We start from the raw sequence: 25457 nt of genomic DNA on the forward strand, positions 1-25457 counted from the left end.
GAGGTTAGAATCTCCTTGCAAAGTCAATACTTTTAAGTTTCCAGTGTTCTAATATTCTGATATGTGATGGTTAAGAAAAACTACAGAATCGAGTTGTCAGGTGTGCAAGCATCCTAGATGTTATATAGGAAAAACAGGAAGCAAATGAGCACCTGGTGGAAAGCGTTCTCATCATGTTTGGCACTTAGAAAACTTCAGTTTCTTCCTTCAGAATTGAAGTCTGACACTGGCTTTAACCAAATCACTAAAATGTCTCTATTCCCCAGTTTCTTCATCTGTGGTTAATAGAATGTGTACTATTTACCTCCCAGGGTTTTTGTGAAAACACACTGACTACAATGTGTTTATGAAATGCTTTAAGAGCTGTTGATATTAAGTATAAGATGAGAGTTGCTGATGTTGACAGTAGGTGATACTGATATCCCATAAGACTGATAAGGTCTTGTGAGCGTGTGCATGTGTGTGCATAGGCTTTAATGTCTAACTGTATAAGTTTAGATATAATCATAATCATTTCCATTTAAATTATATTTTATACCCCTTGTATAACTTTTATATATGAGTCCCAGAATAACCCTGAGAGGTGGGCTGGGTGTTGCTCTGCTTATCTTACCAATCTGTTCTGCTGTTACCTGTCACCTCCAGATCATTCCTTGATGTTTATCAAATATGTGTTTCACATAGGTCCATTCCTTTACAACTTCTGCAAGCAGCCTTAACTTCAAAGTCCATGTGGATGAGCATTCAGTGTTCTAGTGCCTTGACCTTGCATCTTTGTCAGCTTTCATTTTGAACACTAAAGTACCCTATTTTTAGAAATCTACTTCTAAGTCCAGTCCTTGAGTTTCAACATTGCTCCCGACTGCCATATCTGAAATCTCTAAATCTGACAGTGACATTCTTTATTTCCAGCCCCCTCTGTTTCTTTCTCCTCCTAATCCAGGTCAGCCAGACCTTCATTCATCTGACTCCCCACTTCCCTTTCTCTTTCTCTCTCCCTGCCATCAGTGGGTTCCTCATGATCCAAGTTCCTTTTCTCCTTTGCTGTGCAGCTTAGCTTAACTACCTTGCCAGCAGCCTATACTCCCTACCCTCTTCCATCTGCTGTACCCCACTCCCAAATTCATATTTTGCCAATAATCTATTTTCCCTGCTCCAGCCACACACAGATAGTTAAGTATTATTGGAGAAAACCAGGGAAATATTTGAATTAAACAGGGACACTGCAAATCCATCTTTATCCTCAACTGGACACTCTGCTACTTTCAGATTCTTTGCTGGTTTCTATATAGTTTTTTTTGTTTGGTTGGTTTTGGAGGAGTTGTTACAAATACTTACTGCTTTCCAGAACCCATTCCTTTACTCATTCTCTTTAACAGACATCATGCAATCTTGCCTCATACACCACAGAGAATAGAGAAGTAAACATAGCCGTATCTCATGTTCTGATCCAATCTACATCTCTATCTCCCTCCCACCCACCTTCACCTCTTGCCCTTCATTTTTAGAGGATGAAATGACCTTCCCCTGTTCAAGGCTGACCACTTCATCTTTTCTACAAATTATATTCACTTTGAACTTCCTCAGAACCTCAGTTCACTTATTTTTATTCTCCCTTCTTTTCTGCCAGTTCCTTTCAGATCATGGATACGTTCAAACATCTCATTTCACTAACAAATGAGCTCCCTATACACATTCTTATTTTGACATCCTTCTAGCCTCTATTATTACCACATCACCCTGTAGCACTCTTCTATGCTTTAATGTCTCCCAGAGGTAATTTACTGTTTTGATTAAGTCATCTGCCCACATTGTTGTTATATAAATACTACAATTGGAACACAGTTCGTAAGTTATTCTGACAATTGGGTGCTTTACTTAATCACTTTCTTCTATGTTGACATATGTTGACTTACATAGTAAGGAAGTTTGCTTTAAATGAATATGTGACCATAACTTGATACTTTGACCAAAGACTAGAGATATCAGAACACTGTTAAATCTTATGTGAGAAATAAGAACTTTAGGCATAGTGATGGGAATTATGAAAAGAATCCTTATTATCAGCTATTAATATGAAATTCTTAGATGATGCATCACAAATAAAAAGTGTTGTCAAAATCAACATGCATGTTCTCACAGCTTCAATACTAATAATTTTCTTATGCAGGGTTCACAGATGCCAGGGGAGGTCCTTCCTGTTCATTTTTTTTCTGGCATGAAACCAGAGGCCAGTTGGCAGTTGCTGAACTTTGGTTCTTGGTCCGTAAAAGGAAAGAGTTCAATGAGATGAGCCCTTGCTTCTGTTGGCAGAAATTACTGAGATTTATGGTACTGTGAAGATACTTGGGGGACTTTTACTGTTACGGTGTCAGTTTGCCCTGATGGTGTTCCTGGTCAACTTGTTTCTGAGGGTAGAGGGCAGTGTGTTTACAGATGGATCAAGCCTTTTGAGGTAGCAGACTTGGTGCATGTCTAAGCTGTCTTAGTGCATATCTTAGCTGTCTCCAAAGCTCGTTTCTAAAGAACAGGCTCAGGAAGAAACCAGAAGAAAGACATTCAACTGCAAATAATAGTAATTTAGTATTTGCCTTATTAAAATGCTAAAAATTGAAAAAAAAGCAATGTACCAAAATTTAAAATCCAGGTGATGTCAGCTTATGAAACTTTAAAGTATGTAAATTTCAAATATTGTCCTCTTATGGTTTTATAATGCCTGTTATATAAGTTTTCAAAATTGTTGAACATAAAAGGTTGTTTTTTTTAAGCTGTTCATTATCAAATTTTAATTTTAAGCCCACAAGCTTGCTCTTTCTTCTGATGGGAGTTTTGAAGAAACGCTTAGCAATCTTGGTTTAAATGCATGGTTTAACTCCTAATAGATAAAAAGATATTTGTTTTTCAATAATTGCAAAGACAATTATGCCTACTAAAGCAAGGTGTCCATTTGTTTTTCTTAGTTAATTTACTGAATCTGGTGTGTTTCACTGTCATTAGGGGCACCAGCCTGCCACTAAGCCCTGTGATAGCCAGTAATTGGAATTCCAACTGAGTTTGAATGAGAACAGTGAAAACAGGTAATTTACCAGTGGCAGAGACAACATTTGGACATTTTTATTTAGTTTGCATTATTTTTTTTCAACCTGGAAAAGAAAAAAATCTTTGAGGAGTGAAAAAACACTCATTTTCACCTAGAGAAAATAAAATTTAGATGAACCAGTTGAAAGGTCATCTAGAAGAAAATGAAATAGGAACTAGAGCTAAAACTTTCATGCTTATATTAACAATTGTTATGATATTTGAACAAAAGATCAAAATTATACAGTGCCTTACAACCAAGGCTGAGGAAATTATGCTGTGAATACATACATACAAAACATAGACGTGTTACCCTTGACCAATATCTGTGATCATTTTGGCTGTGCTCCTGAGTGTTTTGAATCTGCCTCAGCTGCTCTGAGTTCACTCAAGCTTTTAGCCATTACAATGTGGTGGAGAAATGTCGAGAGAGAGAGAGAGAGAGAGAGAGAGAGAGAGAGAGAGAGAAGTGCTTTATATAAGTCATGCAGATACTTTTTCCGAGAAAAAAATAATAGGTTTATCTGTGAAAAAGGCAGAAAATATAGATTAAATTAGAATTCTTTCATAAACCACCAGCACATTTCACTTAGCCATGCTGACCTCTCATCTTCACCAACTGGATTAAGTCTGAAGGATGCCCAGTGTTTGTCTCACAAAATGAAGCAACAATCAGTCTTATCTAGCACCAAAAAGACTTCTGAAGCGCAGTCAATTTAAATAACCCGGGTTAAAAGCCTAATGAAGTTTGTGAATGATGCAACAGTGAATGGAGCCAAATCTCTGAGAGATGATATTTTAATGCCTTAGGATCCAACACCCAAGCATTAAGACACTTGACCCAAATCTCATCAGTCTTGTTCCCATCTATACCAGCTGGATTGGAACCAGGGTAGTAAATGCAGGTGGAGACCTGCTACATAAATTTCAAATAATCTTACAGAGTAAGTAAAGGCTGGCTATAACTGAGGTTTTCATTTGAGATTTTTAAAAGAATGCTCTTTTCTGCTTCTGTTCCCATCTTTATTAGAACATATTATTGTACAAATACTTCTGTGGGAAAATGTAGACAGAAGAAGCATGTCACGGTGAACTCTGCCAGCATAACTTAACCATTCCAATGGCATTTTTCCAGCTAAAAATTGGGATATAACCAATTTTATTGTGACTGATATAAGAAAGGCTATTCTAGAGTTTTTGTATTACAGATACAATAGTAATAAGATATTTTCAAATGATAAAAAAATGGGAATTTATTTTGAAATGACATCACTCTAACACAGTAACTGGACTAAAGTCTAAAATATTCAGCAACTGTACATTCTTTCCAGAAGACAGGTTGCCATTGTGAACAACCATGCAGAAAGAAATAAGGAAAATATTTCATTTATCTGATGTGAAAGATTTCTATGACAATATAGAAACAGTGGATAACCTATATCTTGCCTCTCAAATTTCAGATGCAATCCATGGTGTCTCCTATGAGACATGTGCTTATGGTCTGCTACATGCAAATTGACAGTTTTCATCTGATGGTGTAAAATTAATGGCCCTCAGAAATAGTGGTCTAAAATGGATGTAGGTCTGTTTTAACAATTATAATATTAAAGTAATTATAACAAAGAATTACCGATAAAATATATTCCTAATATTGCCCCTCTTCTGTGTTCTTAAAATTTACATGAAATGATATTTTTAAAGTATAAAAAATGTTTTTCTTAGGGAAATAAAAAGTGCACAGCTTTTCTAGTGTGGAGAGGTCAGGCTCCTTGATATTGTTTTTTAAGAGTCTATGAAAACTGGAGAAACCCTATGCTAGGGCTTTATTGATAAGATCTCTCTCTTTACTGACAAAATATGGTTTGACTTGCATGTTTATTGAATTTGCAGACACTAATTCATGAAGTGAACTTACTAGCACTGCGGTAAAAAGGTTACACAGAAAGGGTGATCTAAACAGGAGGCATGCATTTTCTCCGTTTTGGACGCTAAATGTCTGAGATCATGATGTTGGTAAAGTTGGTTCCTCTTGAGGGTTCTGGGGAAGGATCTGTTCTAGGTCTCTCTTTTTTGGCTTGTAAATAGCTGTCTTCTCTCTGTGTCTTCACACCATCTTCCTTCCTTATGTGTTTGTGACCAAGTTTCCTTTTCTTATAAGGACACCAATCAGATCTGATTAGAGCCTGCTTTTAAAGACTTCATTTAAATGTAATACTAGGTAAAGATCCTGTCTCCAAATATTGTCACCTTCTGAGGTTCTGAAGGTTAGGACTTCCACATATGAATGGGGTAGAGTCAGTGGGGAGGGGGGAGCTGGGGACACAATGCAGCCCATAGCAATTCATATGTGCATTTTCTTTAATCCTCTCAATGAAGCATCAAGCCAGGCATGATTCCCACATACAGAAGACAGAACACAAGTGCAGAGATGATTCATACTTTTCTAAGCTGGCATTTATACCCAAGTCTATCAGAGTAAGACTTTCTTTTACTTCTTTTTTTCCTCATATTTTTTTATTATTGCATTATAATTGAACATAATAGTGGTATTTGTTGTTACATATTTTTTAATACTTATCTTTTAGTTGTAGGTAGACACACAATATCTTTATTTCATTTTTATGTGGTGCTGAGGATAGAACCCAGTTCTTCACGAGTGCTAGGTAAGCACTCTATCACCGAGCCATGACCCCCCACCCTATTGTTACATATTTGTATTTGCACAAAATATAACAATATACTTTGGACAGTATCATTTTCTCTATTCCTCTCCTGGTTCCTTTCCTCTACTCTAATCTCCCTTCAATTTTCATGATGTTCTTACTCTTCATTTCCTTTTCCCTTTTTAGCTTCTACATATGAGAGAAAACGTGACCCTTGACTTTCTGAGTTTATCTTATGTAATTCAACATAATATTTTCAAGTTTTATCCATTTTCCTTCAAATTACATAATTTTATTCTTCTTTATGACTAAATAAAATTCCATTGTGTATATAATGTCACATTTCTTTTATCCATTCTTCTGTTGATGGGCACTTAGACTGGTTCCATAGTTTGGCTATTGTGAATTGTGCTGCTGTAAACATGGATGTGCATGTATAGCCATAATATGCTCACTTTAATTCTTTAAGATAAATACTGAAGAGTGGGATAGCTGGGTCATATGGTGGTTCCATGCCTAGTCTTTTCAGAAACCTTCATACTGATTTCCATAGTGGCTGTACTAATTTATAATCCCACTAACATTATAAAAAGTGTTCCATTTTCTCCACATTCTCTGCAGAGTAAGACTCTTGATAACCTTCCACAACACCAAAGTGACACCTGTCTACTCAGATCCTCATCTGGCAATCCATGGCTGTTCTAGCTTATATGAGCTAATTTTAGTGACATTTTTTTCTTATTACTAGTGGAAAACTGAGACCCATAGAGAACCAAGCTAAGCCTGACCCCATCTGTCTCCTCTACTTCAGTCACCCAGCGTCTGAATCACTCACTCAGCATGCAGCAGGAACTGATGTTGACAGGAGGGACAGGTCATTTTCCATATATGACTTATAACTCCACTATGACTGCTACCAGGAAAGAAAGAGTGGCTGATGCGAAGAAAATCATGCCTTCCAAAGTAGGTGGGCTAAGGAGTATTACTATTTAAGATTTTGGTGTTTATTTCATATTTGAAATGGAAAATTCTCTTGAGGAGCAACTTTGAGGCAATTAAGTAGTTACCAGGTCAATCAAGAAAAGCTGAAATCAGCTAGCTTCAGAAGAGACAAACTCAACAAAACTTCCTTCAAAGGGTCATTTTACCAACAGTAGATGTGCCAGGTATAGCAACAAAAGGCAAAGTCACTATTGGTGAAATAATAGGAGAATGATTACACGAAGCTATAGATCAAAACAAAAACAAAATAAAAAATAAATCACTTCTCAATACAGGAAATGTAACTCATTATACCCTCAATATTCTGCAGAGCAATGACTAAATGATTGATTGTCTTAAGAAGGTTTTTCTGTGATAGATCCACCAACTTTAGAGTGGGTCATAAAGACACTCAGGGATGTTCAGATCCCTCTGGAGCTCTTTGCTTCTTCTAAGATGAGTTTTCAGTGCCCTTTAATGCTCAGGGTCTGGTCTTCCAAACTGCCCTTTCCCAACAAAGCCCTCCACACCACATCCTTGATGTTAAGGAGTTTTCCCATCTAAATTTATCTAATTACTCACAATTCTACTATCTCTTAAAACAGTCGGAAAGGGGCTGGGGATGTGGCTCAAGCGGTAGCGCTCCCTCCTGGCATGCGTGCGGCCTGGGTTCGATCCTCAGCACCACGTACAAAGAAAGATGTTGTGTCTGCCGAAAACTAAAATAAATAAATAAATAAATAAAACAGTTGGAGAGACTCTGTAGCCTTCTGATACGTGACCCTTCCCAGAACCTATATTGACAGGTTATCCAGACTTTGTAATAGTCTTTTCAGGCACCAGAAGAATTTCTTGAGAGAGATACTTGGTCTGAATTACATATATTATTTGATGAGTCTGTCTATCCATTCATCCATCCATCTATCCATTAACCGTTAAATCACTTGTAATCTCTATTTATACTCACAAAATACAAAGGGCTATAAACCTCTGAATTTTCTGAGACAGCATTTGGTTTTCTCTTTTATTAATTCTGTGAACAGGAAGAGGATCAGTTTGTGGTTTACCTTCTTTCTCCATGTTTGGTGAATAAGAAAGAAGAAGGCTCCTTCTTTTATCTTTCCCTAATATATCTATTTTTCATAATCAGAACCTTAAATCTTCATTAATTATTATGTGCTTATCTACAAAATGTAGAATTGTATACCACTTGACTCAATAACCACTGTTTATCATATTGTTTGCAATTTTTTAAATAAAACAATTGATAAAGAGAGAGAGAGAGAGAGAGAGAGAGAGAGAATAGTTTTCCTGAGTTCATGTACAAAATCACCCACTAAAGACAGAATTTTCTACAGTTAATGTGATCAAATTTGATTTGAAATGTACCTATAGTGTTTTGGAATGTAACATACTTTCATGTTTCTCCATAAACTAAAATGAAAAGGTAGGCTTTTCCCCTAGAACATTCTCCACCTATTGACTTTGGTTGTCAATAGCACTCTAACTTTTCTGTTATCATTTGTTTAAGCAAGCACAAGCGTGCACATTCGTGTATTACATGGCTATTTTAATTTGAAATGAATGCTAACTGGAACACTTCATATTTCCAGTATCTGTACCAGTTCATTATTTTATGAGGAAACTTTGAAGAAAAATATGCTAAAGATAACCTTAACTTCAAATGTCAACACAAATTTGGAACTTGGCAAATATAATGGCCACATGTCATTGAGAATGTACTAAATGCCACTGAATTAGTTGTACAATTTAAAATGGCTATTTTAATACATGAATTTTACCTCAATAAAAATAGCAAAACAGATGTCCAAAACCCCTGAGAGGCCAATCTTTCTCCTCCATAAAGGATCTTACCTAACCCCACCAGGATCAGTATCTACCCATGTCTCAGAAATCAATTGAATCTCCAGTTCTGGTAGAGATTAAGCCAAACTCTAAATAAAGAAACTGTAAACAAGTTATTGCTGGATTCCTAGATATCACTCAGAGGCCAAGAACCACACTTCATTCAAATTATTTGTTTCTACTGTGATCAGTTATATGAGATAGCTCTGGGTCCATTGTAAAATTTAATCCATCATTGTTCTTGAAGTTTCCTAGAGAGGAAGTTTTATTCACTTTTGGTGGCGTTTCTATTATCTTGCTCTGACCTGCAGTTTGTGATGCTTAGTTAAATATTCCCACCAGCTTTTAAAATCCACTCCTTTTAGGTTAAATTCCCAGCAGAAACAATGAGTAATCTGAATCTAGCAGATACTACTACAAAATTTTCAATATTGTCATTGATCTTCATCCTCCAAGTTTCAGAAGCTTTTCCTCAAAGATGTTTTTAAACAAATTTTATTATTTACTTGTTCAATATTTCCATTTTTACATCATTGAATAGGCTTCCTAACTTGACTCAGCTGTTATGCAGACATACACTGGAAAAATCCTTTTCTTCTTCCAGCATGCTATCCTTCTGTTCTACAGATACATAATAATTCCATCAAATACCTCTGGGGTAATGAATTAAGATGGACTTTTACACTCACACCTCTTTGTTCTTTGCAGCCTTGTGATTTTTTAATTATAATAGTGATATTAATATATTGCTATTTCACTATACTCTGCATTAAGGATCAGTTTGAATTCTAAATCTGCCTATAAAGTGGCTGTTGTCTCTCTGAAACATCCTTAATTCTATGTGATTATTTTTATTAAAATTTATTTCATACACTTCATTCCAACTCTCCCAATTCTTTTGAATTCTGATGCTATTTCCAAAGCATCTCATCCATCTACCTAAGTCCTACCTGAAGCCTAAGTCCTAGACTATCCTCAAATGTTTTATTCAGATGAAAATAAATGCGTTGCTCTCTATGCATGACAGCAAGCAGGTGAGGACACTTGAGGTGGCTTGCAAGTCACAGGCCCAGTCACAGGTTTTAGCTTGGCAAGGAGACCCAGTGAGATCCATAAGTACAGAGGGTAAAACTCATGGGTCTCATGAGTACAAAGGACACTACTACTCCAACTCCTCACTACCTGGGAGGGGAAATTCTGAGGCTGGTGTACTAACTAGTTTGTGGGGACTACCCCAACAAAGTGCCACAGACTGGGTGTTCTAAACAACATAAATTCATATTATCACAGTTCAGGGGATAAAAACCCAAGATCAAGGTGTCAGCAGACTTTGTTTCTCCTGAGGTCTCTCTCCTTGGCCTTCTTACTATGTTCTCGAATGGTCTTTCCTCTGTGTGCATATCCCTGGTGTCTAAATTTCCTCCTTATAAGGATCTGAGCCAGGTCAGATTAAGATCTACCCTAAATACCTCATTTTAACTTAATTACCTCCTCTAAGGTCTTGTCTCCAAATGCAGTCACATTTGAGATACTGAGGGCTAGAGCTTCCACATAAATCTGGTGGTGTATAAGTGGTGGTAACACAATTCAGTCCATAACACATGGGTTTTACACCATTGCCAGGGCTTCCCTGAGAGATTGAGGGCCAGTGCACACAGTGGTGACCGGCTTAACATCATGTGCCTTACTGTAAGCTTTCTCTTCCCTGTACGGCATCCCCACTCCCCTTTATCTGTTCTCTGCACCTCCCCAAATATCCACTCAAACTCTTTTCTCAGGTAAACTTCTATGGGAATTCAAGTTGGCACCAATGCAAGGGAAAACATATACACTGCTAGGCAAGGACACAAAACCCATCAGCCTAGGCATCAGGTAACCCAAATTCAAGTTATGTGTTTGAATTCTGGCCCTTCCATCATCAGGTTGCCAACATCCTTGAACCTCAGTTTTTCCTCTTAGTTAGAATGAACATGATAATGTTCGCTTCATAGGGTTCTTTCAATTTCTAAACTAAAGAGTGAACATCATCCAGTTATTTTAAATGTAATTATGACCCCCCTAGTAAGACATAATTCTCAACTCTTAATGGATCCTATTTAATTTGAATAATCAAATTTAAATCTATGAAATTTTTATATTTATGATGCAGCATATGGTTGAATCTCAAATGATATATTCCACCACCATAGCCCATGCGAAAATATTAAATAACACCAGATTCTAAACTAATCCAGAAAGCAATCCTTTCCACTGGATCCCTTCACTTCAGTGGTATCTACTGTCCATCTGTTGTCCAAGAGAATGTTTAAGAAACTGTTCTTGCCATCAGAGCTTATGATCCCGCTTTTATTACAAGGTGTATGTACAAATAAATAAACTAAGAAGCAGCAAGTGTCCAGTACCAGAAAGACATATTTCATACAAACTTAGAACATTATTCAGAGTAAACACTCAGAATGATTTTGTAGTTCAGACCTCAAGTAAGCTGTCAGACATTGAGTAAACATGTCAATAAAAAGTCATTTTCATCAATGAGAAAACAAAGGGGATCATAAAAATCCCATTGTAGAACTATAAAAATTCAGCACTAGAAAGGACCCTCTGTTATCTCCTAGTTCATTGCAATAAGATTGCTCCAGATATGGGATCCCAGGAGCATTTGGAAATACAATAATGGTGTGTCTTGGTTGTCATGACTAGAGGTAGGGAACTGTAGGAACTAGAAATTCTACACATACTGCAATGCAGAAACATACCAGCCCAACAAAGATATCCTGCCCCTGTACTACCCATCAACCTCTCAGCCTTCCCACCCCCATTACATAAGAGAAACTGATGCATGTGTTGTATAAGAGGTGTTCTATTGAGTATAGCATCAGTCTGTATTTCAGACTGTGCTATCAAACAAGAATAGCATGTGAATCACAAACACAAGCTATGCATAATATTAAAATTTGCTAACAGCCACAGTCAAATATTTTATAAACCAAAATGTATACAATATTTCCATATATAGAGATATTATATATCTTCCAAATGTTGTCATTTCAATATATAACCCATATCAAATTATTAATGGAATATTTTATAAAGTCTTTTTGGTGCTGAGTTTTTGAAATCTGGTATGTATTTACACTTAACAGCACATTTCAATTGATACTGGCCACAGTTCAATTGCTTAATACCCACATGTGTCCTCTACATTGCTGCTCCAGGAGAACCAGTGTATCTTTCTTACAGAGTCATGTAATAAGCAGCAGGGTGGGTGAAAGACCCCAGTTGACTCCATCTACTATCCCTGTCACTGTGTTACAAACAGAAGTGAGATTAGTCAGACTATTTTGCAAAAGACCAAAGTCATGTGATTATCATTTTGTATCTTCTGGTCTTCTAAGTAGTTGCAAATTGATTTCTAGATGAGTCATTTGAGTATTTTTTAGGTATGAAACTAAATTGACCATTTTATAATTTCAAGCTTGCCTTTTTTTTCTGAAAAGTATGTAATCTCTTTGCCATTTGCCATAATTACTTTCATTATTCAAACAGAATTGTACCTCAACACAGTTTCTAGCCTTTTTTTGGTCAGAATCATATATATATATATATATATATATATATATATATATATATATGTGTGTGTGTGTGTGTGTGTGTGTGTCAAAATATTATATGGTTTAGTACTTAAAGCTCTGTTTTTTATTATTGTATTTGCCTAATTTTTTTTTGCTGAAACTTCCATACATATTCCCATTACCTCCAGGTAATAAAAGTATTTATATCTTATCCATTCTATTTTGCAAGTTCAATTTTATGTATTACTGAGCACATTCAGGCATTTTTTAGACTGTATTGAATATAACTATTTTGCCCATTTCATTTCTCAAGAGCTAGGTTTTTAAGTGGTAATATTTTACTTGGGGTATTATATACTTATTTTTCATTTGATTCTTATTTTACTTTCAATTAAGATATCCCTGAGGTTAAATATGTGTGGATTGAACCTATACTTCAGTGACTTTAATTATGAAAATGAGGAAATCATGTCATCTTATCTCAAAATTTTTGAAGAAATGACTTATTGATAATTTAGCTGGGATTTGATAACATTCTGCCCTGAAAGCCAAATGAAATAGTTTTTTCTAGTTTGTCTATGTTTCTGCTGGTGTTGTTTTCTAGTTTGTCTATGTTTCTTCCTAACCAAAATGGAGAGTTGTGGACAACGAGTCTGTATGTCTGCTATTGTCTAAGCTTTCTGACTGAATTTTCTGTAAAGATCCAGATTGCAAATATTTTAGGTTTTGCCAACCCAGTGGCCTCTGTCACCACTATTCAACTCTGCCTGTCATTGTAACATGAAAACGGCAAGACAGTATGTAAATTAATGAACCTGGTTGTGTTTCAATCAAACTTCACTTATAAAAGCAGGCTGTCTGCTGGATTTGGCCCATGGGCTGCAGTTTATCAGCCCTTGTCCTAAATATTCCAGAATCACTCTCTTTACTTTGACGGTATCAATTAGCCACTCTATCTCCCATCATGATTCTGGCATAATGTTGAGTTGTTATACTCACTTTTGAATACAAAGAAGAAAAATTCAGGGACTAATGATTCCTGTCTGATTATGAAACTACATTTATTAGCCTTCTAGTTCTCCTGTGACGTTCATTTTGCAAATCGTGCATACCTCTGCTTTTTATTTACTTAATAAATAAAATAAATATTCATTTCCTTTTTTATTGGCACAGGGATTGAACTCAGGGGCACTCCACCACTGAGCCACATCCTGAGCCCTATTTTGTATTTTAATTAGAGACAGGGTCTCACTGAGTTGCTTAGCATCTCGCTTTTTGCTGAGAGGCTGGCTTTGAACTCATGATCCACCCCCTCAGCCTCCCAAGCCACTGGGATTACAGGCTTGTGCCACTGGGCCCTGCGATTATACCTCTGCTTTTAAAACAAAATGTATCCAATGTTTATATTGTTGTTTTATTTTAGTAGTTTCTGTAAAATCTCACCCTCAACTTTGGGTCCATAGCCTTCTGGCTGTCAGCCCTTAATTTGGATCCATTTCCCATATGTGTTCATTTGCTGAGTAGTAAACATTCTCAGACTTTCCAGCTCACATGATAGTGTAAAAACAGCCTTCCAATTCACCATTTCTTCATGAAAATATAAGCATGCTTTTATAATGCTATGAGCAAAAAAATGGATAATTGCAAGATTGCATATGGGTGAAGCTATCACCATTGAAACAGTGAAGAGCTTTCTGTGACAGAAGTTAAATAGGATTTTTTAGAAATGTACCAAACCCAAATACAATGTAATAACCCAAACTTGAATGACAGAAGAGTTAAGAGCTACTGCAGGAATGCTTCCTCTGGTTGTGGATACTCTGTGGATGGTTACTGTTGAAGTGTGAAGTAGCCAAGTTATAATTGCTATGGGAACTGTAATGAAACTCGACCTTTGATACCTTTACATGTTCCAAGGTAACACCGCATTAACAGGCTATTGGGTTTACCTGGTACATTTACCTAAGCAGCTTTGTTTTAGGCTTTCAAGGACAATAACCTGAACTAAAGATTGTTGGAAAGGAGAAAGCAGAAAACTTGTTCCTTTCAGAATCTTATCTACTCCTAACATCAGAGTTTATTTTCATGGAATTCGCTTCTAACAGTACTTTTCAAGGTTAAGTAATAAATTCTCATATAGTGACTACTGCTCCTTTAAAGTAAATAGTGGACTCCTTATTTATCAGAAAGTCAGTTGCCTATTTGTTGATTTATTCCAGCTTTGGCTAGGGCCCCCAAGCAAATGGATTTCCCGTGTCTTAAAGAAGAGAAATAGTAATGGCCCAGGGAGTAGCCATGTGTGGGAAATCACCATCATTAATTCTCTTACCTTCTCCATTACCTCAGATTAAAAAAATTAAAAAGAATGCACCAAAGTGAATAATTTTCTTCATTATTTTGTTAATGTACCTCCACAGATTAAACTGTTCTTTTTGATTAAATTATTCTTTTGGATTATGCAAACTTGATATCCTGAGTAAAAATGAACTACCAGGCACAGAAAGCCCCTACAAGCCTTTGAGGGACTCAAGGAGACTAACTTGGAAAGAAAAGGATTAACATTCATTAAACACCAGCTGTGCTGGGAACCATCAGGGATGCCTGATGCAATCTCCTTTTATCTTCAGGGGTCTTCTTGCTACAGGTGACAGTAACCAACTCTTCCCAAGTCACACAGAAACTGGAAAACACAGTATTTGAATCTACTTTTGGATTAATCTGAACTTCAGCATTCTTTAAGCAACATCTGTATATTTTCATATTTTTAGTTAAGCAAATAATATTTGTTGTATGTTTATCAAATAGCTCAAAGGAGCCATGAAATATTGCATTTGTACACGACAGCAACTAGTATGACCAAATATTTTGTAAGGGATGAGGTCTGTGATTTGAGCATTAGCTTTTGTAACAGTTAATAAAGCATAACATTCTGGTCAGTATATATTAAAAGGAAAGAGGAAATAGAAAGCAAGAGAAAGTCAAACAAATGCCCTTGTTCCTTCAGTGACACTATTTTTGTACTTACATACAAATATGTTAGTTATATTCTACATTGTAATATCGAGAGATATTCTGTATGTGAGAACATAGATTCTGACATCTCTCTGAGGTAGACAGTAAAGCCTCACTAGACCTTGAATCTGCTGGCAACTTGTTCTTGAACTTCTGAGTCTCTAGGGCTGTTAAGTGTTAAATTTATGTCGCTTATAAATTTTTAAAAAGAGAGATTTCTTCTTACTTTGTTATCAATTTAATAGGTGTGTAGTGGTAACACTGCCTTTTGAAACACAGTATAGTTTCTTAATGGACAATGTAATGGAGCCAGGTAATTCTAGGTTGTAATACAAGAGAATGCTCTACTAATAGTCAATTGTGAGGGTTACCAAATTCTAAACTTCAACTTCTCAGGTTCTGAAATTCAGTATTGGCATTGCTTTGACATTGATTAGATTCAATGGAATGGATTTCTGGTAGAAAAACTCATGGGGGGGGAAACTTATTTTTAAATTAGAATCACAGTTTGTTAAGGGCCCCTCATTCTAGTATCATTTTGATTGGGTCTTGTGGCTAGTCTGTAAAGTTGGAGCAGACCTTCAAATCCAGAATTTGATTTGGATTTCCATACTAAGGGTGCCATGGCATAAGAGGGTTAATAGCTTGTTACTCCCATGCTAAATCTTTCTCTGCAAGTGAGACAGGCCTCTCAAACTGATCTGAGATGCCATGGCAGAGCTGCGAAAGGAGTAAAGGAAAGGGATCTGGGTCTCTTTTATGGTGGTCAGAGACAAGGCTGGGGTGAAGGTTGCAGTACATGATTCAAACTTACATCTGGTAACAGAGAGAGCACCTGGCATTTTTATAAGCCTGCCCTGATATAGAGAAGAAGAGGAAGAGAAAGGGGTGAGGCTTAAAAGGTATCTACAACAACAACAAAAAAAAAAAACTCAAACGCTCTATTACACTGAGTCTTCAAATTTGTAAAAAAAAAAAAAAAAGATTATTTAGTTTACAGAGGATTGAAATGAAGTTCAGTGAACACTATTGAAATGATTCAACAAGGTATATTACAGTCCAAGGAGAATCTCTTTCACGTAATCATGTATGTTCCCCAGGCTTCCAGAATGTCAGAATTTTGTATCACTCCCTTTTAATCCCTCTTAGGGAAAAATAATAATATTATTATATTAATTTTCTAGTTCTTGACTTCTGTTCATGAGACTTTTCTTCTTCAAAATATTCTTTGACATTAGAGATGTCAGTATGTCCTCTCTCCTAGTCCTTCTTGAACTTTAGTCTGGGAATCAACACATCTTTTTTAGGTGATTTCTTCTGGTTATCCAAGACCATCCTTTTCAGATATAATTAGACTATCCGGATGGATAGTGCTCTAATGAAACTGTTCTTGCCATCATCTACAACCACTTCAAATTTTTACCAACTAAATGATGGTGAATCTTCCTTGTATTACATGTGAAGTCTCATCCTGCATATTGTAGGGCTCTGACCCTATTCTCTCATATTGTCTTTTAAAAAGATAATAATGAATGTATTGTGGAATATAGGTAACAGCAGATAACCTTTCTATAAACAACTATTTGATACATGAAGAATAAAGTAGCAAGGCTGAATCAATTCAGAATGTCTGTGACCAACTGTTCTGTATTTCTGCTGAGGAGAGAACAAAAGAATATACTCAAAGAGAAACAGAAAAGATTTAGAATCCACTTGAAAAGCATCAGCAAAAAAGCAAGGAAGATCTAGAGAAAAAACTCTTCTTCAAAGATGTCTTTAAACTGTTTATTTTAAAATCTTATAAGTAAAAGACCAAAGTGATTCTGTGATTCCAACAGTCTAGGAAAGTGGTTCTTAATCTATTTAGAGACATCCAGTTATATGAGAATAAATGAAAATCCTTGGTGGAGAGAAAATTCACATGAAGCAATACTTTCATTTGACCTAAAAATATGCATTAGGCTTTTCAATACTAAATTTAGGCTGGTAGGCAGGTGAAAGTTATTCCAGAGGACAGGATTTTTTTCATAGGCTCAATACTAACTAGAGGTGGTACTTGTTACTAACTAGCTATGCTCATTTAGAGTTTCCAAGTTGTCTCTAATCTGTCTCTATATTTTATTACTCAACAAATGCTCCATCTTTTTAACTGAAATAGTAGATGCATAGTCATATTTCTAGGTAAATGTTGAGAATAAAAAGACCTCTTAAGCAAGGTTTACAAAGCTCAGATACGCAAATAACTATAACAGCCTTTGATGGAGCAGTTTCCCATTTGTCAAGCACAGTACAAAGCCCAAACTAACTTAGTCTTCCAACAATTTTAAGATATGGTTATTTGTCCCATTTCGTTGTTGAATAAACTGAGTCTTAGAAAGGTTAAATAATTTGCCTTAGTATTTAGTAAGCACCTTCTGACACAACTAGAGGAAGATAATTGAAGTAAAACATGGACTCAGTAAATGTTTACAAACTAAACTTAAAAAAAAAAACTAAATTCTTAACTGTGTAGGTTAAAATTACAAAATGCAGTTTCTGGACTTAGTTTAATTTATACTCCAAATCAATGATATGCAAAGTTGACTTTTCCCAAAACTCTGGGTGATGATTTAAGAAACGAAATATCTCATCATAAGCTCTGTTGATCGGGGCAACCAAATGAGCAGACACACCTTAGATATTTGATCTTAAAAATAAAGAAAAATATCAGATGTAATTCAATAAAACTTTTGTGAACCAAAGACTCAGCTGCCTGGTTTGTACATATAGAAAATGATCAACATAGCTTAAAGGGTGGCATTAAATGTGCAACAGTCCCCGCTTATCTTCTTTCACTTTCTGTTGTTTCAGTTACCTGTTTGCCAACTGAAGTCTGGAAAATATTAGGTGGAAAATTCCAGAAATAAATCATTTATAAGTTTTAAATTCCATGCCATTCTGAGTAGCGTGATGAACTCTTGCGCTGTCCCACCTAGGAAGCAGGTCATCCCTTCATCCAGCATATCCACTCTGCGTACACTGCCAATCCATTTTTGAGGTGGCTTCCTCAGTTATCAGATCAACTATTACAGTGCTTTGTTCAAGCAACTCGTGTACGGTAGCCTAATGCTGTGTCACATGCTGTGTCACCTCGCTTCATCTCATCACATAGGTACTGCCTCACCTCACACCTTCATAAGAAGAAAAAGGGTGAGTACAACATATTGAGAGAAACCCCAAATTCATGTAACTTTTATTACAATATATTATAACTGTTCCATTTTTATTATTCCTTATTACTAATCTCTTAATATGCCTAATTTTTAATTTTAACTTTATCATAGGTATATGTATGTACAAGAAAAATCATAATTTACATAGGTTTGGTATTGTCCACGGCTTCAGGCATGCACTGAGGGACTACTCTATTTCAAATAGATGTGACATTGCTGTCTCTTTATTTATAGTTGTAAACAGCTGTGACTTTCAAAATAACAAACTTTTCAAGAGAAAAATATGCTTGAAGAATTTCTTTTTATGCTTGCTATTTTGAAATAGTTCTGTGTAAAGGCAATATATTTATATTATCTCCATTATTCTCTGCATTTAAATGGCACCCCTTTTTCTTTAATGTTTACCACTAATACCCAGAGCTTTGCCATAGATAAAAAAGGCTTCTGAGTATTAATGTTCTGAAGTATTATTTCTATTTTTGTAGATTTTTAAATAAAAAATGGAGGCATAAAATTTTAGATCTCTAAAAAATAATGATACAATCAACTCTACCCTTCTACCTACAAAGGTGGAGAAAGAGGGATTTTTTGGACTTTAAAGTACTTTCTGCATCACAGCCACTATTTCTTTCCTATCCCACCTGCTGACACCTTTCACCTTTCATGATCACTCAGAGGCATTTGAAGTTTGTTAATTTTCTCCCTTTTTCTTCTCTTTGACCTACGAATTCATCCATGTACTTGTCAAATGTTTATTACGAATGAGTGCCAGGCAGATGGTAGAGATACAAAGATAAAATCATATTCCTGTTCTCAAGGTGAAGTCTAAAAGAGAAGACAGATTTGGGAACTATTGTATTGTCTCTGGCAGATGCCCTGTAAGGTAAAGGCCATCAACCCAGTCTATGTGGTTGAATTGGGGCTTTTAAGGAAGCCAAAGGTAATATGCATCACCAAAGCACAGACATATGCTAGGAGAAGTGCTAAAGTTGAAAATGGAAAAGCACACAGGGACTAACTCACATAGGCCATATTAAATGCCATGATTAGGAATACAAACTTTATCTTAAATCACATTAAGAAGATATACAAATGGAAGAAACTTTAGCAGGAGACTGACATAATAACACACACATTTTAGAAAGACTCCTCTGGCCACAATGTGGAAGCAGAATGCACAGGATTCACAGAAAAGATATCTGGGAATTAGAGCACTGGGAGGTCCCAAACACCTGCAGCAAGGGTATGGAGGAGACACACACAAGAGAGTTGGTGGAGGCAGAAGAAGTTCCAGAGTTTATAGATTGATCTTGAGAAAGGAGGGAGCAAGGTGGCAATAAATCTCATGTTTCTGGCTTGAGTGATGAGGTGGGTGGCATTAATCTGGATTAGAGATTACTTCATTTTTTTAATATGTTGTGTTAGTGGTGCCACTGAGAAATCTGAGTAGAGCTATGGAAAACCCAATTAGATATGAGTTTAAGATTCAGGAAAAAAAATATAGTCTATGGATAATATGATGACTTAAGAGTTGAAAGTGACATATAGGTAGATGAAGTCCTATGTATGAAGGAGGTCATTGATAGTTACATTAAAAATGAAGATAAAGAAGGGCCTAAGGTGGTTCTCAAGGAACATATTACCTTCTTAGAGGCTAAACTAGGGGACTTCTAGGCCATAAGATACCCTTGTGTGATCTAAAGAACACCTTGACTACCATTAGCCAGAAAGTCACAATATTGAAATCACAATTTATGACACCTATGATGTGAATGACACCCATGGAGCTGAACAGTACACAGCCTCCCTTAACCACATGACATGGCCAGTCAGCTGGGAAGGAGACTAAGAAGCAGCCACCAGGTAGATGAAAAGAAATCAAGAGTTCTCATAGAAATAAAGAGGCTAGAATTTCAAGGCAGAACATGTGATCAACACCACCACCTGTAACCCAGAAGTCAAGTGCATGTGGTCTGAAGGCATTTACCTATCCTGCATTTGGATGTCCTCTTTCCTGCCTCCTGAAGATGCTTTGACTGTCCTGCTTCCATCCCTTCAACCATTTGGATGCACTTGGATTTATCCTCATGTCCTTTGTCTTTGCCTTTTTCTCAAGGGATTTCTCTGCTCCTATTTTGGATCTTGATACATTTTATTTATTATTAGTATTATTTTTTGCATTCCCCTTATTGTTCACATCTACAGTCACCTCCACTTGACTCTGAGCACTCAAGTTTACAGTCTTTCTTTTAGGACTTCACAAGGCATTCTATTCAACCACAATTTTCATAGACATGCATTCCAGATATACTTATAAACATACATTAATATCTGAATACAGATACCTCTGACAAGGGATAAAAGGGAATTTGAGGTCACACATATACACTATCATCTTAGGTATGAAAATTAGCCTAAGTTCAGAAAATCATCTCAAACTATCTGGTCCCCTAACTTCAAAGATATTTCTGGCTAGGCTCATAACCTGTAATTCCAGCAGCTTGGGAGGCAGAGGGATCATGAGTTCAAAGCCAGCTTCAGCAGCTTAGTGAGGCCCTAAACAACTTAGGGAGTCTCTGTCTTAAAATAAAAAATAAAAAGGGCTGGGTATGTGGCTGAGTAGTTGAGCACCCCTGAATTCAATCCCCAGTACCAAAAAAAAAAGTGTTTCTGCTTTTTTAATCTACATGTATAATGGAGCTAGATACATAAAAACGACTCAAGCAATAGACTAATCAAGAAAAGAACTTTACTTTCAACATTCTTATAGTGAGACTTGTAATAAGATGAATTCGTTTGTCATGAGTTACATGTCTATGGTATTATTCATCTTAAAATTTTCAATGCTGGTTTAGAGCTATCCCTGGGTCAAACTTGGTCCATTATTTCACTCGAATTGAACAATCCAGTACGATAGCCACTAAACATACATGGCTATTTAAAACAAAAACTAATTAATTAAAATGAGATAAAAAGAAAAGTTTAGTTGCCCTGTCAAATGGCCACATTTCAAGTGCACAGTAGCCACACATGGCTCCGGCATTAGTCTATGCCGGTATAGAATGTTTCCACTGTCACAGAAAATTTTATCGGACCCTGTTGCTCCAAAATAGTGTTGACTGTTCCTAGAAGTTCTTGGCTTTGGATGACTTTGAGAAAATCAGTGAGTGCCTCACCAATAGTGCACAGTTCCTATTATACCACATAGAGGATCTTTGTGTTTGTTTTTTTTTTGCTTATTTTATATGATAACTTGAGAAAATGGAAAATTAACTTTTCAGTCAGCATCAACAGTGTTCCTAGTGCTCTACTTAATTTATCTTAATTAGTCTCCATTAATCCTATATCATCATCATCAATTTACAAATGAGGACAAATTTACAAAGGAGAAGACAAATGGCAGACTCTAAACTCATATCTCTCTAGTCCACAGTCTTATTATTCAGTACTACTTTGTAAAAAATATCACCATATGGGTAAATTGTCTTTTCTCCAATTAATGTAAGTATGGTGCATGATAATTAGGATGCACTTAGCAGAAATGGCAGAACCCTCTAGATTCCTCAAATGACTGTATTCTCAAATGAATTTACTTATTTAACTAATGGACGTGTTGGTAGTTGTCACTACCAATATAAATGAATAGATGAATTTACTTGTCATTTATTTACTTGCCATCAAAAAACCAAGTCTGACAGAAGGTACATTCCAGTACATTCCAATCAAACAGTGGTCCCAAATCCATTCCAAATTTACCTTCATGAAAAATCTGAAAATTGTAAAAGAAATAATCTGTAATATTTTTCCAGAAGATTGATGTTGTTTTTGGTCAAATTTTATACATGAGGATTTGAGAATATAGTACAAGTGGTTTTGTAGTTCAATGTAAAGATGATTTCTGAAGAAAGAACTGATACTTGATGTTTAATATTCTACAGGGAAGAGAATCATCTTACAAAATTCCATTTTGCTCATGTTTTGGTCTAAAGTTGTGGTCTTTGGTTTATGTGACATTCTAGCCAGGAAAACACACACACACACACACACACACACACACCACACACACACACACACAATAAAGTAACTCTCCCCATCACAGTTTAACTTTTTTCTTCATCATTTTTTTCAGGGAAAAGTGCTGCATATCTACCCTCCTTTGCAAATGATCACCTAAATGAGAGGTTTCCTAGGTTTTTTGGTTCATACGGGAGAATCTCCCAGAAGTAAGGTGTGAATCTTCATTAGTGAGATGAATCCACGTACTTTAAATTGGGCCCAAGGACATCTCAAAATCATAACATTATATTAGGTTTTCATCGTCACTGAAGCCATTTTTTCCCCCACAGAATTATTTGTGAAAAACTGTGAATTTTAGTGTAGGAATAAAGGTTGTAATTGTATGGGGCCTTTGATAACCACCAGCACCTCACAAATGGCAGGGGATTCTGAATTAGATCGAAAATATATCAGAGGTAAAATGTAGTTTTTCCATAGGTTCCAAAATGGTTAAGACCCAGCATGACTTTGTAATTAATAACTTGGCAAACAGCACAGTCACCTCACAGTGATTTACCTGAGTATAGCTACAAATGAGAAATGTGCCTGAGTGCAGAACAGAATAAATTTGTTCTCCATAGAGATGCAAATTGTCAGCTTTTTCACAGTATTTTTCTTAAGTACCTCCAAAATGCCAGGACAAGGCAGGTCCCAGAAGGACAATGAAGACAGGGCCCTCATGGGGCAACTGACAAAATGTCCATACAAAATGAAACCATGGCCAATTGCTATAAGTTTTATAAAGGAAATTAACACCAACCTGACAGGAAAATGAGGACTCCTTTGCTCTACATAGGGTGTTCTGGATGGCTTCTGTGGGGCTGTGGGATCTGAACTGACTTAAAAAGTAAGGCAGGAACTAGCTTTGAAAAGTCTTTTTAAAAATAATTAATTATTTTTTATTGTTTTTAGATATACATAACAGTAGGGTGAATTTTGACATACATAAATGGGGTACAACCCATTACATTTTTTTTTGAGACTAGGGATTGAACTCTGGGGCACTCAAGCACTGAGCCACACACATCACACACATCCCCAGCCTCCCCCACCCTTTTTAATAGTTTATTTAAAGACAGGGTCTCATTGAGTTGCTTAGTACCTCACCGCTACTGAGACTCACGATCCTCCTGTCTTAGCCTCCTGAGCCACTGGGATTTACAGGCATGCGCCACCATGCCCATCCAACCCATTACAACTTTGAGAAGTGCTTTTGACTAAGGGAGCAGTTTTGCCTAGGCCCTGAGGAGAGATTCAGTTGTACCTTCTCAACTGCTGTATGTTTTTAAAGGGTCTGTTTTTCTTGACACTTTCTGATGGTTCCTTAATTATCATTAAATATTCACCAATACTTGCTGTTGTTTCATGGAGAAATCTGAAGTTCTCCACTGAACTCTTCAATGAAACCTACCTTTTGGAAGTATTCATTCCTTTCAGCCCCTGAAAATCACCCCATGTACCTACAATTGGGTATTGTAGTAGAGGTTTGTACATTTTACTATGTACACTAAATTTCTGTCAGTCCCCCACCAGATCTGAATTACAGATTTTCAGGGACTGTGGAATAAAATACTATTTTTTCTGCTCTCAGCAAATAACAGGTCTGGCAATTTGCAGTGCTCCAGAGGAGATACACAAACATTTGCTTTTTTTTTTTTTTTATCTACCTATTCTGCTGATCTGAAGGAACAAAATTTCCATTTCATAGTGTTTGTTGAGTTATTAAATAAAAGAAAAAATTTGAAGGAAATGTGGATATTAAAATCTATTCCATATTTTAAGCTCTTGCTGTTTTGGTAAGTACAGCTAAATGCTACCCAAAACTACAGAGCAGGCTCTGAAGATAAAGAGGCCCATGAAATGGAGAAGAATCTTTAAATGATGGTTTAAATCTGAATGAAATAATAGTAGTAACCAAACTTAAAGATTCTCATGTGAAGGGAAAATACAGAGCTTCTGTGAAGGTCTCAGTGTCTCAGGGATTCAAAAGTGTCAGAGGTTTCAGACTCTAGGAAATAGCAAGTGTGTCAAATGGCTACAGGTTAAAAGGAGGCTGCAGTGGCCCAGAGCTTGTTCTTTGTCTTTAAAAGCCTTTACTTATCTTTAAAAAATAATTTCTTTATTTTATTTTTATGGATCATATATTGTCAGATGTCCACTGTAAAAATTTCGTTTTTCCTTTTTTTTTTTTCTTTTTGGTACCAGGGATTGAACCTAGGGGCACTTAACCACTGAACCACATCCCCAGCCTTTCTTATTTTTTTATTTTGATACAGGGTCTCACTAAGTTGCTGAAGCTGACTTTAAATTTACAATCCTTCCACATCAGTCTCCACTGGGATTACAGGTGTGCACCACCATGTCCAGCCGAAAGCTTATTTTTTAAGCAAAAAAATAATACACTCTACTTTGATTAGAGGCTAGACATTCTGTCTTACAGAAAGCCATCTCATGGGAGGAGAAATATAATGAAGATGGAGTTTCCTAAATGGTGCTTTGCATTCATTTACTGTTGGATTCTCAGCATATCCAGTCATGTTCTGAGAGAGCGCGTCCTCAGCCAAGGAGAACACTTCTGCTGCACCTGTTTGCCTAATTGGTTTCCCACCATCTGGGTAACCACCACTTAGGGATCTAGCAGTTCTCACCCTTGTGCTGAATTGAGCTGAGCAGCCTGGCTTTGGGGGTTACACTGATTTCTATAGTTCACTTGAAACTTTTCATATCATGTAATGCTTCTAACCAGACTTGACACCAGGAGCAATTAAGATACTATATTCCAAAAGAGATACCAAAGTTTACCTGGCACAAATACTTGATTCATCTAGACTCAGATTAATTGAGAAACTGCTGAGATTTCCTAAACATTTGCACGAGGGAGGCCTCAGAGAGTCCTGCCCCATGGTACTGCACAGGCAACCTTCCCACAAAACTCATCTGTGACTGCCATGGGTAAAGTCATGGTTTGGCTTAGCTTCAGTCCCTTTTTTTTTTTTTTTTTTTTTTTTTTTTTTTTT

The 25457-nt window shown here is 36.3% G+C and overlaps 1 protein-coding gene across 4 annotated transcripts in view; it reads left to right on the top strand.

Moving 5' to 3' along the window:
• Positions 1 to 25457, top strand: part of Far2 (fatty acyl-CoA reductase 2) — a 133303-nt gene that overhangs the window by 16797 nt on the left and 91049 nt on the right. For 2 of the 4 annotated variants that reach the window (XM_048802487.1, XM_048802488.1), the window contains exon 2: positions 18023 to 18361. The exons of the other annotated variants lie outside the window; for them this stretch is intronic. The gene's annotated coding sequence lies outside the window, so the exon portion shown is untranslated. The remainder of the gene's footprint in view (positions 1 to 18022; positions 18362 to 25457) is intronic. 4 annotated transcript variants of the gene reach the window in all.

This window comes from Marmota marmota, unplaced genomic scaffold, assembly GCF_001458135.2.
Source record: "Marmota marmota marmota unplaced genomic scaffold, marMar, whole genome shotgun sequence".
In the NCBI taxonomy this organism is placed as follows: domain Eukaryota; kingdom Metazoa; phylum Chordata; class Mammalia; order Rodentia; family Sciuridae; genus Marmota; species Marmota marmota.